The following is a 16,624-nucleotide window of genomic DNA, read 5'->3' on the forward strand; positions in this document are numbered from 1 at the left end:
CAAAAAAGATCTTGCTGTGATTTATGTCATAGAATGTTCTGCCTATGTTTTCCTCTAAGGGTTTTATAGTGTCCAGTCTTACATTTAGGTCTTTAATCCATTTGAGTTTATTTTTGTGTATGGTGTTAGGGAGTGTTCTAATTTCATTCTTTTACATGTAGCTGTCCAATTTTCCTAGCACCACTTATTGAAGAGGCTGTCTTTTCTCCATTGCATATTCTTGCCTCCTTTGTCATAAATTAGGTGACCATAGGTGTCTGGGTTTATATGTGGGCTTTCTATCCTGTTCCATTGATCTATATTTCTGTTTTTGTGCCAGTACCATACTGTCTTGAGGACTGTAGCTTTGTAGTATAGTCTGAAGTCAGGGAGCCTGATTCCTCCAGCTCCGTTTTTCTTTCTCAAGATTGCTTTGGCTATCAGGGTGTTTTGTGTCTCTACACAAATTTTAAGTGTTTTTATTCTAGTTTTGTGAAAAATACCATTGGTAATTTGATAGGGATTGCATTGAATCTGTAGGTTGCTTGGGGTAGTATAGTCATTTTCACAATGTTGATTCTTCCAATCTAAGAATGTGATATATCTCTCCATCTGTTTGTGTCACCTTTGATTTCTTTCATCAGTGTCTTATAGTTTTCGGAGTACAGGTCTTTTACCTCTTACCTTTTACCTTTTACCAACCTTAGGTAGGTTTATTCCTAGGTATTTTATTCTTTTTGTTGCTATGGTAAATGGGATTGTTTCCTTAATTTCTCTTTCTGATCTTTTGTTATTAGTGTATAGCAATGAAAGAGATTTCTGTGCAATAATGTTATCCTGCAACTTTACCATATTCATTGATTAGCTGTAGTAGTTTTCTGGTGGCATCTTTAGCATTTTCTGTATACTTTTCTTTTTCTGTTCTGTGTAACCAATTCATAGTGCCTGCAAATTATTCCATTGCTAAAGTAAATTTTGTATCATGACACGTTCATTTTGATGATAAGGCTCAGCACTTAGTATTTTCATGACAAAGTGAAAGGGCAGAGAGATTTGTCATTTGATTCATTCCACTTTAGTTCCAAATGCTTGAAAAACAGTTGGGTTTCCCTCAAGTTTGCTTGATCATGCAGCGCTTTCCAATGACTTTAGCCAACATGTTTGAAAACTGTGTTTTTCATGTCATAACTATCTGGTCCTCTACAGTAAAATCTTTTCATTTTCAAATGTCAAGCTCCCTGTGAAAGAGAAGAAATGCTTTTGAAAGCTAGACCCCGTTAATTGCTGTGAAATTGCCTTAGGTGTTCCTCACTACAAGTGTGTTCTTCATTTATTGGCTATATTAACACCCACCACTTGATTCCTTCCTAATTTTCGCTGTGTCCTAGACTAAGTTCTCATCATCCTAAAGATAAGGCAGATACTTGTCAGAAATTTTTTGATTTAAAATGAGAGAAATTTCATTCGAGCTGGCTTAATGAAAGCATAATTTATTTGTTCATACCACTGAATAGTCCATGGAACGTAAGTCTTCTGGCTTCTGGCATGGCTGGGTCAATTGGTGTCATCAGGAATCTATTTCATTATATTCTAAGGCCTTGCTCTCCTCTGTGCAGGATGTCTCTGCATGGTGGACAAAATCATTCCCAGCAATTAAATGTTCCCATAGTCTTTTTTTTCCCCCATAATCTTTAATATTAGCATTACTACCCCAAAATGGGCTGCCTCTCATTTGTCTGGCTTAAGACATGTGCTCACCCTAGTCTAATCCCATAGCTGGGGGTGCAGTCTTCTGATTAGCAAGACCAGTCCACATGGACCCTTGTAGCCAGAGGTGCTGCATGAGCAGAGCATGAGAATAGAATGAAAAAAAAGAAGAGGAATTTTATCCACATAAAAGAGCATAGTTAGGGGCTTCCCTGGTGGCGCAGTGGTTGAGAGTCCGCCTGCCGATGCAGGGGACACGGGTTCGTGCCCCACTCCGGGAAGATCCCATATGCCATGGAGCGGCTGGGCCCGTGAGCCACGGCCGCTGGGCCTGTGCGTCCGGAGCCTGTGCTCCGCAACAGGAGAGGACACAACAGTGAGAGGCCCGCGTACCATAAAAAAACAAACAAACAAACAAAAAGGAGCATAGATAGCAAGAAAAGACTGCAGATGTGCACCACAGGGCAATTCAATAACTTTAAAAATAAGGATAAATCATGTGTTACTTTCAACATCTTTAAATGCTCTCTAGGTCTCATCCTTTTCATCTTACTATATTTTACATCTCATTATATTTTACCGCTAACTCACTTGTAGTTCAGCTAATACTTACTGTTCGTACAGGTTTCTCACTCCTCTATCTTCCCTTCTAAACTTCTGGGATTTCAACCTAGAGGTACATGATTAAGAAGAACAAGGCTGTGTAGAAATGGGGACTTAAATTTCTTTTCCTTAAACAGATGGAATGGTTGGGTTTAAGCATTTGGAGGGATAGTCAGTTAGAGGGTGAAAGAACCCTCATTTTGGAAGCTCTTTGAAAGATCATGATACTGGGTGCTAACTACATGGGAAAGGAATAGTACTGACAACTGGCATAAACAGGATGGTGGAGTTTGTCTATCACAGGTTTTTATTTCTCGGGGATTTCAGCTCCAATTCATGTAGGGACCTCAGTGTAAGCCAGGGAGAGTGAGAAGGCCAGGACATAATAGAACCAAGGGTGGATCAAGAAGGATTGTCGGCCAGTTGTCCAAATGCAAATGGTGTCCTTGGCTTTGACCAAATGGCATCAAGAGCCACGTGATCCTCAGGTGGTAAGTGGCATAAGGCAGCAGACAATATGCAAGTCAAGGGGTGAACATGTCAAGTCCTGAGGGCTGAGTGGAGCCCTGAGTACAGGGCTCCACTCAGCAATGCTGGTTACTGAGAGATCTGTATTCCTCCCTCAAGAATACATACTGGCAAAAGCTAGCCAAAACTTCACATCCCGCAGGGAACCTCAGGTATCAATCAAGAAACAAAGGTAATCAGAGCACACTCATGAGGACCGGGGTGCTGGCTTTGATCTGGGGCTCGCCATTGCCAGACAAATCCCAGATTACAACCTCTGGAGGGTCTGTAGCTGCTAATAGCTTGCTGACTTGAATCACAATGGCTGAGAACTCGAGGCTGAGTTTTCCAGTTAAAGTTATCAGCTGAGAGCCTTCCGATGAAGAGGAAAAAGATAAATTTGAGGAAATTCTCAACTAGTTCATAACTTACACTTATTTTTATATCTTGAAGCTTCTACTAAAATGCTGGGCATTGTACTCAATACAGACTTACTGAATTAAAGGAGGAATGACATAAACACACACTCATCATCCCAATGTGACCATACATAAAACTAGGGGTGACAAGTATAGCCACAGATGGGAAGACTGCTGGCTGGGCCGTCTGGCTATATGAACTTAGTCTGCTTATTGCAGTGTTCTAACCACACAAGCCAAACAGCTTCGAGCCCACACCTCCAGAGTCCACCAAAACTCTTGTTAATATCAACCAGCCCTTTTAGTTCCCAGGAGTAGATGTGAGTTCCTAGGTCTACACTTCATTGAACCTTGAAGTTTTGGGAGAGAGTAGTGCAAGCCATTGGAAGTAGAAACATGGGAGTTGTCACTCCCAGAATAATGACATCTCCAGGCCCAGTACTATCTAAGAAGGGAATTCTGTCCTTCTTAAACTTTTATACTGGGGTGATTTGAGGGCATTCTCACCCATTGTATCTTTCTGGCTCCACTATAAGAAAAACCCTTCTTGCCTCTCTGTGCTTATTTCCCTCTCAAACAACATGTAAAGTTTACAGAGGCAATCCTTCATGGCTTCTATGGCCCCTAGTTATATGAGACTGCTAAACAGTTTTTGGAATGTCTTAGGAATCAGAAAAAGGAGGTGTTGCCAGATTATCTTGGCCATCATTGGGCTGACAGATGTCTCATCCAGGTTGTCCTCATGCCCAAGTGATTATTGGGAGCCAGGCCAGAGCTCCAAGCTGGTGGTCCAAGGGCACATGCAGCCAAAGTGGGCAGCGGGTAAGAGGCATAGTTGAATCTGAGCTATACTTGGGTCAAGGCAGGCAGCTAGCCTGAGAGGTAATCAAAGTTACACAAGGCAAGGTTCCCTGTGGGGGTAGAAACAGTTTGTATCTTTTATAGCAGAGAACATTCAGGTGGGGGGAAAAAGGAAAAAAATACATTGAATAGCTCTGTGTGCCCATGAGTGCCCTTGACCTTAGGGAGAGCTTGGTTAGAGGACATCATGAAGTTCTACTGTCACAGTCGGAGGCGCTCTTGGTTGGTGACTACCTCCTACATTCTTGGAGCTCTGTTTGTGAAAGGGACTCTGTTCCTGTTATATGGAGCTTAGTTTCTAAGGAATCATCTTCAAAGTGTCCCTCTTATACCCCTAGGAGCTCTAAGCCTTAGTCTTATGGGAGGCTTGGGTCTTATTTGAATTAGGGCTGTGGGTGGGGTCAGGGACCACATCTTTAGGAAGGTGATGGTGCTGGGGAGGAGGCCTGCCTTGTCCACCAGACCATTCTTCCCCCAGCGGCCTCTGTTTCCTGGGGCCAGGCAGCGCAGCACTCTGCTGTGTTCTGGTGAGACCTACAGCTGTGTGCTGGGCAAATGTTCAGGGTGAGCACCACTGATTACACCCTTGACGGTGGTCCAGTTGGCCTTGACATTTGTAGACAAGGTCCCTGGGCCTCTGCATCATGCAGAAGCACTTGGGAGAAGGTGGCAGTCCTGGACAGACATTCTCTGCTCACCCACAAATCCTCAGAGGGTTTCCCTCTGTGGGTTTATAAAAGCCCATTATCTAATTCATGACTCAGAGAATTGAGCTTGCTGGCAAGAGGCTTTTTAAGCCACATTTTGAATAATTTCTCAGCAATTCATTACATGGGAAAACAGGTCCTTTTTGTTCTAATACTTAGCCTACGAATGCAACTCCCTTCTGCCAAAATTCATTAACAAAACCTGTGTATAGGGGCCCAGCAACTCTGGCCAGTTTCTTAAATGCACTCAAACTTGCTGATCATTGAAATGTAAATTTTTACCTTTGGCTGGAAATGACTCATGGGTCTCAGCTTGTAGGAAACAGCAATGTCGCTTTCAAACACCCGGGATAGCTCCAGACCAAGTGCCCATTGTGAGATGAGGCTTAACGTGTGGCAACCAAGAGACGGCCGCGTGTCATCTTTCCGATTGGCAGCAGAGGGAGGGCTGGTAATGAACATGCTAACAGCTTGAGGGGGACAAAGCTCCCCTTGTTGGCAATATGGTGACCCAGAGCTCAGCAGAGCCCCACGACAGGACCAGGCTGTTCAGGCTCTGCTCACACCAACCATCATCCCTGTGAGAACAGTTTGGGCTTGCCACCCCAGGCTGGCCTGTGCAGAGTGGTGGGCTGGGTTCTCTACAGAAAGGAAGAGAGAGGGGTGGCCAACGGAGCTCAGACCAATGAAGCTGGTGCAATGGGTGAGGCATAAATAGCCATCTCAAACTTTGCTTGATACAAAGCTGGATATGCTTATTTCTAAATATATATTTTTAATTTATATTATATGTAACATAAGGTATATTTAAACTATATTACCTTATATATTTAAATTAATATGTTTAAAATAAAATATTAAATATATTAAAACATATATCTTTTTAGTTTTTTTATTGTGTTAAAATACACATGACATAAAATTTATCATCTTAACCATTTTTAAGTGTGCAGTTCAGTGGTATGAAGTACATCTATATTGTTGTGTAACCATCACCACCACCCATTTCCAGAAGTCTTTTCATCTTGCAAACAAAAACTCTGTACCAATTAAACAATAACTCCCTATTCCCCTTTCTCCCCAGCCCAGGGAAACTACCATTTTACTTTCTGTCTTAATGATTTTGACTACTCTAGGTATCTCATAAGTGGTATCTTCTTATAATGATGTCTCTTCTTATAAGGGCACTAATCCTATCATGAGGGCCCCACTCTCATGATCTAATCTAACCATAATTATTTCCCTTGAGATCATCATACTAAGTGACGTCAGTCAGACAGAGAAAGACAAATATCATATGATATCACTTATATGCAGAATCTAAAAAAAATGATACAAATGGACTTATTTACAAAACAGAAATAGACTTAGAGAATGAACTAATGGTTACCGAGGGGAAGGGTCGGGGGGGAGGAATAAGTTGGGAGTTTGGGATTGACATGTACACACTGCTATATTTAAAATAGATAACCAACAAGGACCTACTGTATAGCACAGGGAACTCTGTTCAGTATTCTATAATAACCTAAATGGGAAAAGAATTTGAAAAAGAATAGATACATGTATATGTATAACTGAATCACTTTGCTGTACACTTGAAATTAACACAACATTGTTAATCAACTATACTCCAATATAAAATAAAAAATTTTTTAAAAACTTAATTATTTCCCAAAGGCCTCATCTCTAAACGCCATTTTATTGGGGGTTAGGGCTTCAGTATATAAATTTTGAGGGGACATAATTCAGTACATAGCACTATACAAATACCTCTTCAAGACCCTGCTTTCAATTATTCTGGGTATATACCCAGAAGTGGAATTTCTGGTCATATGGTAATTCTATTTTTAATTTTTTGAGGAACTGCCATTCTGTTTTTCACAGTGGCCGTCCCATTTTACATCCCTACCAACAATGCACAAATTTTCCAATTTCCCCATATCCTCGTCAACACTTGTGATTTTCTGTTTTTTTGATAGTAGTCATACTAATGTGTGTGAGGTGGTATCTCATTGTGATTTTGATTTGCATTTCCCTAATGATTAGTGATGCTGAGCATCTTTTCATGTGCTTACTGGCCATTCAAAAACATATAACATACACTTTTAATATATACTTTATATATTTTAAAAGTACATGCTAATATAGATGCTTGGGGAAAAAACTGAAAAAATCATAAATTCAAGGTTACTGATTCTGCTGGCAAGATTAAGGGTAAATTTTTGGTTTCTTTCTTATATTTTTCTATACATTCTAAGTTTTTTAATAAGAAGGGTTTTCTCTTATAATTGTTATTGTCATTATCATCATCTAACATTTATCATTTATCCTGGCACTGCACTAAGCACTTTACATGAATTCTTTCAAATAAGTCTTATAATCACCATAGGTAACTGGCACCACAATTATTTGTAAATATGCTATTTTGTTTTTTAAAAAGAGTTCAAGAATCTCAGGGCTGTCAAGGTGACTTAGCACCAAGTTCATTAGAAATCCCTTTGTGGTCACTTCCATAGCTCATTCTGCCCCTGAGCACTAAGTTAAGCAGGTTGCTCAGTAATAAGACAAGCTTCTTTGTGCTAGTGTTCTCAGAAGCACTCTGTGGAGGTGAATAATTATACCTTCCATTTGTTTAAACAATGTAACAGATAATTATGGAGCACCTACTATGCACTAGACACTCAGACACTGGGCTCAGAAGGGATGCTACGAGAAAAGACAGTCTCCACCTTAAGAGTTTGACAAGCTTCTGTAGCATCCTATAAATGCTCTCCAGGGGAGCCATGACAGTGGTACAAAGAAGGACGGGCTCTGCCCCAAGGATTTCTATATCTGGTGGCACATCAGAATTATCTGGAGTGCTCTGTAAAGTTACAGACTCTGGAACACCACCCCAGACTTTCTGAATCAGAATCTCTGAATGAATCCCTGGGAATCTGTATTTTAAAACAGTTGCCCAGGTGATTCTGATTTGCAGCCAGGATGAGGAATCACCGGTAGATCCAGCTTCTTGACTTGCATGGTATGTTGTAGATGCTATTGTTGACTGATCGAGTAATCTCTTTTCAGATAAAAGAGGGAGGGAGGAGTTCTATAGAATAATAATATAGAAATAAGATGGGTGGGGAAGAATGCTTATGAAGCCTGTGTTTTATTCCCTCATTCAAGCTCAGTCCTATGGGTAATATATCTTGCAGAAGTGTTAAAGAAGACATTTCTCCTTGGTATAATCATTTCGGAAAACAGTGTGGTGGTTCCTCAAAAAATTAAAAGTAGAACTACCATGTGATCCAGCAATTCCACGCCTGGGTAAATATCTGAAGGAAACAAAATCAGTATCTCAAAGGAATATCTACACTCCCATGTTCATTGCAGCATTATTCACAATAGCCAAGATATGGAAACAATCTAAATGTCTTTCAATGGATGAATGGATAAAGAAAATTTATATGTTAGAATATCATTCAGACTTAAAAAAGAAAATCCTGCCAATTGCAACAACACGGATGGATCTTGAGGGCACTGTACTATATGAAATAAGTCAGAGAAAGAAAAATACTGTGTGGTAGCATTTACATATAGTATTTTTTTTAAGCCAATTTCATAGAAACAGAGAATAGAATGGTGTTTGCTAGAAGCTGGTGGGGCGAGGGAAATGGGAGATGTAGGTACATTATATTTTCATTATATGAAGAATAAGCTCTGAGGATTTAATGCACAACATGGTGACTATAGCTAATAATATGGTATTATATACTTAAAAGTTGCTGAGAGTAGCTCTTAAACATTCTCACCACACACCAAAAAGAGTTAACTATGTGAAATGCTGCATATGTTAATAATCTCGATCGTAGTAATTACTCTACAATGTAGATGTATATCAGATCATCACATTGTACACTTTAAATATATACAATTATATTTGTAAATTATTTCTAAATAAGTTTGGGAAACAAAAACAAAATTCTTCAAATGTTTCTTGTCACTCTTAAAATCTAAACTCCTTGAACAAAAACAGAAGACATATTTCCCTAGTAATTTTTTTCTCAACCTAAAACTATTGAATACATCAAAGATTGTTTTATACAGTATTTGTGTAAATATTTCTACCACCCAGCATCCAATTCAATCCCTATTCATCAAACAATTCAACTCGGTAAATATCTCTTCTTGGACCGAATATCACTCTTAGACCAAATAAGAAAGCAAATAAGAAATGACCCCTGATCTTAAGGAGAGCAAAGGGCTTTGTAGATAGATAATATAAGGAGAAAGAGAGAAGAGTAGTAGGTAATAAATGCATATACACTGAGAAGAGTTTGATCAGCCCGCAAACAACTTCAGTTCACGTGAACCTTGAGGCTGAATTCATATCTTCCCACACTACTGAATTGCTGGCTGTAAATTTAGAAAGTAACTTCTAGTTTCCTATCCCAAATCCACCCTCACCCTCTTTTCCCAGTTACTGGAGACAAAAAAGTGCCCAGTGGGGGAAAAAACTTATAATTTCCAGCCTCCTTTATATTTAAGTGTGGCTGCTGTGATGTTAGCAGAAGTCATTGGCTGAGGCTTTCAATAAAACCCTTGTTTCCCCTTCTGCCCTTTCTACTGCCTGAGGTTCAGAAGTGATGACTGGAGCTCCAGCAGCCAAGCAAATCACAGAGACCTTAGCTCTGACATCTCTGTGCCACTGAACTAAGGACGGTCTCTACTTACCTCCAGACTTTTTAATACATGGGAGAAATAACTTTCTGCATGGCAACTGTGTGTTTAAGCCTCTTTAGCCAGTTTTCTGTTCCTACTAACTACCACCTAATAGAAAATGTGCAACATTTATCTCCCAGAGCCTAGATATTATACATAGAGAAAACCACAAACGTGCTTCAATGTACTTGCACGTGTGGCTTGCAAATTGGATTCCTAAACACCATCAAAGAACTAATAAACACTCGACTGAGGGATCCTCTATTTCACTCCTCTCAGGAATGGCAGTTAGTTTTCTTGGCAAAGGTCTTGCAGGTATATGCTCAAGTTTGAGACCAAACCCACAGGTTTATATCCGCCTGTGCTTTGTATTTCTACTGCTGTGTGACATCACTGAGCCATCCCACGAGGCTCTTGGCCTCCCCAATTAGTCAAGGATTAGAAAGGCAGTGTTGACATTTATAAATTCTGTTTCATCATTGGTCATGTCAAAAAGAGACTGCTTTGTTGCCAAATTTGTGGGATTTGGGGAAAGATTCTGCTGTTATGGAAGACTGGGTAGAAAGACAGGCTCCCCTTTCACTCTTACAGAAAATCTACTCCTGCCCCAAAGCTTGCGATTACATTTCCTTTGCTTTGATAAACTACAAGTGGTTTTAAATTGAGTCATAAATTTCTCCAGGCCTTTTAGAGACCAACCGCCTGCCTTTGATTCCCTCACCTCCCGTGGCAGTGAAATCTGCTGGAGACCCACTCATACACTTTGTGCACGTTTAGGCTGGGAGTTTGAAATTTACAGGCCAAGCCTTGCAGAGTGAGCTCGACTTTTTAATAGCTTGAGAAGGAACCAGAGAGACTGCAAGTGGGGATTCATCAGGGCTGCAGGTCTTCGAGACAGACAAAGCTGCCTCTAGAGAAGACCCTCACACCAAATGCTAGAAGTGAACAATTCATTGGTGGCTCCAATAAGCTCCTTGAGGTGACTATGTGGACAACTGGCTTTGGAGTCATGGTCTAAAATTAGTCTTTCTTTTTAAAATAATGATTTGTAACATATATACTTTGCCTTGATTGGTAACATATATACCAAGCTTCAGGAACTGAATAACTTCATGTGTAAAGCTGCTACGTTCAGTGAGAAATCGTTAGCAAACTCCATCTCCCCACTAAGTCCTCGTACATCCCCTTGGCAGGTCATGTGCAGAAGACCCTGGGTGGGTTCGTGGATACCCTCATCTGTCCCTGATTTTCTAGAATCAGTGTATCAGGTGAGGGACAGCAAAGTGAATGGGGAGCTTCTCCCTAAGCGGGGGGGTGCTCGCGGCCCGGAAACAGGAGCAGCAATTTCCTCTTACCCACTTCTGCAGGCTGTATTCTTCCAGGTGGCTCAGAGCATGCTGGGCAGGGCTTCACACTTCCCAGTCGTGGCCAACTCCAGTCTGTTCTCTGAGTTCATCTGACCTTAAGCAAAAGAAAATTCCACCTCTGAGGTTTTGCCTGAGGTCAAACCTATCCCTAGCAATATGTATGTATATATGTAAATATGTGTATGTATAAAATAACTAGTTAATTCTCTGTAATTAGCAGCTGTGAGGTAGGTACTATTACTCGCCTCATACTATGGATGAGGAGACTGAGGTATAAAATGTTAAAAATAACTTCCCTAAATGCACACAACTAGAGAGTGTTATAAGGATTGAGTTACTGGGTAAAGTGCTTGGAACAAAACCTTGTACACAGTACAATATAAGTGTTAATTATGATTATGATAATTATTATTACTCTAACATTCCAGGCACTATACTAGCACTAGAGATACAATGATCAAAAAGATACAGCCTCTGTCCTTTAACAACTCACTGTGTGGTGGGAAAAATTGTTATGCAAATTGATAATTATGCTATAGGTAAATATTTGAGATCTGAATAAGGGACCGTAAGAGCACACAGAGGAAGCACTTGGGTTCAGCCTGGAGTTCTTACAGAGCAGCACTGTCCAGAAAAAATAGAGTACAAGCCAGATACTCAATTTTAGAGTTTCTTGAAGCCAAATTTAAGAAGTGAAAAATATGGAGAAATCAATTTCATAATATACCAAAATATTATCATTTCAATGTATAACATATTTTAAAAATCATTACCATAAAAATATTTTACATTCTTTTTTTTGTACTAAGTCTTTGAAATCTGGTGTGTATTTTATACTTAGAACACATCTCAGTTCAGACTAGCCACATTTCAAGTGCCCCATAGGTCTAGTATCTCCTATATTGATCAGCAGATACAGAAAGCTTCCTGGAGGAAGTGACATTTGAGCTAAAGGAGGAGGTTGGGCCCTATTTCTAATTACTCCTGAGAAGGATGAGATTGTGATTCACTGGTGACTTTGATCCCAGGCTCTACTTCTCTAGGATAATACCCTGTGTGGTCGGCAGAACAATGACCCCCAAAGATGTCCACTTCCTGATCTCCAGAACTTGTGAATATGTCACTTCACCTGACAAGGGGGAATTAAGGTTGTAGATGGAATTAAGATTGCTAATCAGCTCACCTTGAAATGGAGAGCTTATGCTGGTTTATCCAGGTGGGCCTAATTTAACTACAAAAAGTCCTTACAAGTGAAAGAGAGAGGCTGGAGAGTCAGTGTCAGAGAGATGCCACATGAGAAAGACTCCACCAGCCATTGCTGGTTTTGCAGATGGAAAGGGAGGTTGTGAGCCAAGGAACGTGAGTGGCCTCTAGAAAATAGGAAAGGTAAGGACCCAGACTCTCCCTTAGAGCCTCCAGAAGGAACACAGCTCTGTTGACACAATTTTTGTCCAGTGAGACCCATTTAAGACTTCTGACATTAAGAGCAGTAAGATAATAAATTTGTCTTGTTTTAAGTTACCAAGTTTGTGGTGATTGTTGTAGTTGTAGCAGCCAAAGGAAACAGCCTCATTTCCTTCTTCTTTCCTGGTAGCCCCAACTTGATCCCCACTCCTTGAATGCATTCCGCGGATGTGGGTTGGGTCACTGAGAACACCAGCTGGGGGATTTCCCAGCTGCTGCCACCGTCACCTCCACCACTAGACTACACTCCTGTTCCGAGGTCCTATGTCCACAATCAGCAATCATGTGACACCCCTGTTTCCTGAACAGTCTGTTAAATGAGACACTGTAGGTGAAAGTCCTTCCTCCTCACAAAAATTATCATTGTCTGGTACTGCTGTTCATAATGTTAATTAAAAGGAAAGGTTATTAATAATAGGGAAACTGGGGGAGTGAGGGAGTATATGGGAACTCTGTACTTTCTGCTCATTTTTCTATAAACTGAAAGCTGTTCTAAAAATAAAATCAATTAATTTTTTAAAAAGTAATTTACAAATAAATCAAGTAATTTACAAATAAAAAAAGTAGAGGGAAAATGGCTCACAACCCAATACCTGCAAATATGTGGAAGGCCTTGTTAGCAAGATGTAAAGGAGAGATAGGATTAGAAGAGTAATAAGGATGCTTTTCAAAGCACAGAAGGAAGACTGTACTATGTGAAGCAATAAGGGACCAGGAAAAGAAGGCTCAATTCCATGAGTCCACGGAAAAATAGGCGTGACTGTACTTTTGTTCTTCAGGGATGCAGGACCTTTGGTGTCCCATTCCTTTACGATGGGTATATAATGAAAGGAAAATGGGCCAAGTAATTTAAATAATGATTTCTGTCCACCACACCTAGTCTCGCCCCACTGAGAACCATCTGAGTGTATTCTTAACCTTTCCTCATGTTCCTCTCCTGTGAAAGGAGAGCGCAGGTTGTCCTTCACCCCTGCCGGGCAGCAAGGCTGCTTTTCTTACCAAGACTCCTGGGAAAAGTGAGAGACAGACTGGACCCCGTTCTCATGTGAATAGTATTCTCCTTACTGGCTCGCGGGAGGAGGCTTGGAGAAGACACTGAGTAGTGTGGAGAGGGACACACACCTCGGTTAATATTCCTCATTTGTTTCCAAGAGTTTAGGATGAAAGACAAGCCTCATATCAGCAGGCTTCACCTCCTGCGTCTAACCAGCCAGGTAAAGACAACTTTTTTTTTTCTTGTTTTCCTATTTTTTAAAAACGGTGCATTATAAGAGTGTTTAAGTTGTAAGACAGCAGTGAATTCAAGGCCCCTTGAGGAAAAGAGCAGGAAGAAAGGATGCCCAGAGAACATCAGTGCTCTCTCTGCACTGAAAGCCCTCCATGCAAATGGACAGGGAGATTTATTACTCACTGCAGGTTAGAGAGCAGATGCTTGCTACTCCAGAGATTTGGCACTCTGGGATTTATAGACTTAATATAGTTTATGCTTTTGTGGACTCATTGGTTGGGAAAGTATAAGATTCCTTGGCAATAAAACTTAAAGCAGGGATAATAAACCACATCCTACAGGGTTTGAGAATCTCCCTGCACAGGTCCCACCAAACCCTCTGCCTGGATAAGACAGTTCCAGGCAATTCTTACCCCAGCCCCGCTCCTCCCTCAGTGATGCGGCCAGTGTCTCAAGAAGGGAAACTCAAGAGAGTGAAACTGGGTGAAGATGAGCAACTTCATGCCCGACCAGACGGGACGCCTAGGGCTCCTTGAAAATGCGAAAGGGAAAGAGGCAGCTTTGTTGTAGGTATCTACGTTGATATGTTATCTTGCTGCCAATTGAAACAGTAGCAAAGAAGAACAAATGTGTTTCAGCATATGGACACTGCCTCACACAAATATGGAAAAGAATATGGCAAATAATTGGTTATTTGAAATCAGTGTTTTCCTTTTCTTGATCACATCCTAAAGTACTTATTACCTGGCAAGAAAATGATGCAGTTCAGCTGGAAGCTTAAGGTGCCCAGAGATGGATTTAATTCAATAGCATCATCGAAGTGCAACTTTTAAGCACCTAGTTATTAGGGAAGGAAGGGGAATATGTCTGTGAGTCAGAGGCTGGGAGCATTCCTAAGAAAATATAAGTTTTATTACCTTTGTGGTATCTCAGGGCAGAGGCAGGCAGGCCTGGGAGATGGTAGATGAGAACCCAGGGATGCATGGTTCCCAGACCTGCCCCAGCCATCAGAAGACTCCCTCAATACAAAGCACAGTCAAGGACAAAACAAAGGGAATAGCCCAGAAGATGAGGCTGCAACTCTGCTATTTTTAAACTGCCAATTAGAATGTCTAAAATTATGTGGCTGGAACTACCACATCCGCTTCAAGATAATCATACTCTTCTGAGCTGAAGTCTTAAACCTTCTGTTTTCCAAGCCCCTGATCAGAATATTTTAAAAGATCATTTCTTGGCTGCATTAGGCCCAAAGCCAACGTGTGCTTCAGTATGTTTTCTCCTGGGAATGACTTTTCTTGGTTATAGTTCTCAAAACCTGTCTTTTGAATATTTTTGTTTGTTTCTGGGGGGGGGGGGAATAAAGAAAAAAATAGAGATTAAAAAACAAAAGAAACAGAAAGAAAAATATCAGAAAAAAAATCTTGTATGAAGATTAAAAAAAAAAGTGACAGGGTTCTGTGAGTCTGTTTGATCGATCAAATTAAAGTGATTAACGTAGGCCTGTTCACTACTCACCCTTGGCCTCCTGTTAGCCCTTCTTTCCCTCCAGGTTTCACTATCCAAGCAGGAAGAATATGATGTTTTGCTTAAGGCAAATGAATCCAGTTTCCTCCACGGACATCGGACCCCAGAGAGTTCAGTTCAAATGAAATGAGAAACAGTGCATATTAAAATCCTCATCAAGCCCACTTCCAAGACCTGATACAGAGTCTAGGCTTCACGAAGCCTGCATGAACCAAAAAAGTGTGTCGAATCCCCAGTAATTCCTGCACCATCCACACTGCACACTACCCACCTTGGCTGTCCATGCAACATGTGGCTCGTGTGTAGCCTCCAGAAGCTACCTGATATAAGAGGACAACTCTGAAACACGGTAAGGACTGAAACAAAAAGATGCCATAAAAAAAATCTATCTGTATATGCCGTATATGTGTGTATATATAGGCAGTGCTTAAGTAAAATTAATTTTATTTAATGGATTATTAGGTTTTAGCTCATGCCTCTGTATGGTTCGGGGTGGGGTGGGCGTTGAAGTACACTTGATTTACAACGTGTTAGTTTCCGGTGTACAGCAAGGTGATTCAGTCATATATATATATATATATATATATATATATATATATATATATATAACTTTTCAAATTCTTTTTCATTATAGGTTATAAGATATTTAATATAGTTCCCTGTGCTATACAGTAGGACCTTGTTGTTTATTTTATATACAGTAGTTTATATCTGCTAATCCCGAACTTCTAATTTCTCTCTCCCTGCCCCTTTCCCCTTTGGTAACCATGTTTGTTCTCTCTGTGAGTCTCTCTCTGTTTTGTAAATAAGTTCGCTTGTATCATATTTTAGATTCCACACATAAGTGATATCACGTAGTATTTGTCTTTCTCTGACTTACCTCACTTAGTATGATAATCTCTAGGTCCATCCATGTTGCTGCAAATGGCATTATTTCATTCTTTTTTATGGCTGAGTAATATTCCATTGTATATATGTACCACATCTTCTTTATCCATTCCTCTGTGGATGGACATTTAGGTTGCTTCCATGTCTTGGCTATTATAAACAGTGCTGCTATGAACACAGGGGTGCATGTATCTTTTTAGATTATAATTTTCTCTGAATATATGCCCAGGAGTGGGACTGCTAGATCATACGATAACTCTGTTTTTTTTTTTTGGCGGTACGCAGGTCTCTCACTGTTGTGGCCTCTCCCGTTGTGGAGCACAGGCTCCGGACACGCAGGCTCAGCGGCCATGGCTCACGGGCCCAGCCACTCCGTGGCATGTGGGATCTTCCCAGACCGGGGCACGAACCCGTGTCCCCTGCATCGGCAGGCGGACTCTCAACCACTGCGCCACCAGGGAAGCCCGATAACTCTATTTTTAAAGGAACCTCCATACTGTTCTCCACAGTGGCTGCACCAATTTATATCCCCACCAACAGTGAAGGAGGGTTCCCTTTTCCCCACATGGTCAGCATTTATTGTTTGTGGACTTCTTAATGACGTATGCCTCTGTATGTTGTGAGGAAAGCACATTCTATGTGGTCATTTGGAAGTTGTATCCTACT

General features: G+C 40.7%; 1 long non-coding RNA gene across 2 annotated transcripts; it reads right to left on the bottom strand.

Moving 5' to 3' along the window:
• Positions 1-1,511: 1,511 nt before the first annotated feature.
• On the bottom strand, positions 1,512-13,069 carry LOC307181918. 2 transcript variants are annotated; one of them, XR_013827077.1, is made up of 4 exons: positions 12,377-13,069; positions 10,843-10,948; positions 2,300-2,356; positions 1,512-1,602 (listed from the first exon to the last, which is right to left on the bottom strand). It is a non-coding gene; the product is annotated as an uncharacterized lncRNA (long non-coding RNA). The 2 variants fall into 2 exon arrangements; XR_013827078.1 differs by lacking the exon at positions 2,300-2,356 and having other exon boundaries at positions 1,528-1,602.
• Positions 13,070-16,624: the final 3,555 nt, after the last annotated feature.

The sequence above is a fragment of the Stenella coeruleoalba genome (assembly GCF_951394435.1).
Source record: "Stenella coeruleoalba genome assembly, chromosome: 2".
Lineage (NCBI taxonomy): Eukaryota > Metazoa > Chordata > Mammalia > Artiodactyla > Delphinidae > Stenella > Stenella coeruleoalba.